Here is a 1,021-nt window from a genome sequence, read left to right as displayed (position 1 = left end):
ACTTTAGCCTGTAACCTGGCTATAAAAAGTATATAATTCTACCAAATTATAATCACATCAACCTGTAACCTGGTTATAAAGAGTATATAATTCTACCAAATTATAACCACTTTAGCCTGTAACCTGGCTATAAAAAGTATATAATTCTACCAAATTATAATCACATCAGCCTGTTACCTGGTTATAAATAGTATATAATTCTACCAAATTATAACCATTATTAGCCTGTAACCTGATAATAAATAGTATATAATTCTACCCAATTATAACCACAATAGCCTGTTACCTGGTTATAAAGAGTATATAATTCTACCAAATTATAACCACTTTAGCTTGTAACCTGGTTATAAAGGGTATACAATGTTACCAAATTATAACCACTTTAGCCTGTAACCTGGTTATAAAGAGAACACAATTCTATCAAACTATAACCACTTTCGCCTGTAACCTGGTTATAAAGAGAACACAATAGTATCAAATTATAACCACTTTAGCTTATAACATGGTTACAAAGAGTACACAATTCTACCAAATTATAACCACTATAGCTTGTAACCTGGTTATAAAGAGTACACAATTTTACCAAATTATAACCACTTTAGCTTGTAACCTAGTTATAAAGAGTACACAATTCTACCAAATTATAACCACTTTAGCTTGTAACCAGGTTATAAAGAATACACAATTCTACCAAATTATACCCGCTTCAGCTTGTAACCAGGTTATAAATAATACACATTGCTACCAAATTATAACCACTTCAGCTTGTAACCTGGTTGTAAAGAGTATACAATGCTACCAAATTATAACCATTTTCGCCTGTAACCTGGTTATAAAGAGAACACAATAGTACCAAATTATAACCACTTTAGCTTGGAACCTGGTTATAAAGAGTACACAATTCTACCAAATTATACCCACTTCAGCTTGTAACCAGGTTATAAAGAATACACAATGCTACCAAATTATAACCACTTCAGCTTGTAACCTGGTTATAAAGAGTATACAATGCTACCAAATT

The 1,021-nt window shown here is 31.1% G+C and overlaps 1 protein-coding gene across 1 annotated transcript in view; it reads right to left on the bottom strand.

The window, feature by feature from the left end:
* The window catches only part of LOC106458670 (atrial natriuretic peptide receptor 1-like), a 51,767-nt gene that overhangs the window by 9,354 nt on the left and 41,392 nt on the right, over positions 1 to 1,021 (bottom strand). The window lies entirely within an intron of this gene.

The sequence above is a fragment of the Limulus polyphemus genome, unplaced genomic scaffold, assembly GCF_000517525.1.
Source record: "Limulus polyphemus unplaced genomic scaffold, Limulus_polyphemus-2.1.2 Scaffold499, whole genome shotgun sequence".
Taxonomy (NCBI): domain Eukaryota; kingdom Metazoa; phylum Arthropoda; class Merostomata; order Xiphosura; family Limulidae; genus Limulus; species Limulus polyphemus.
This window is presented reverse-complemented; position numbering and strand designations above follow the sequence as displayed.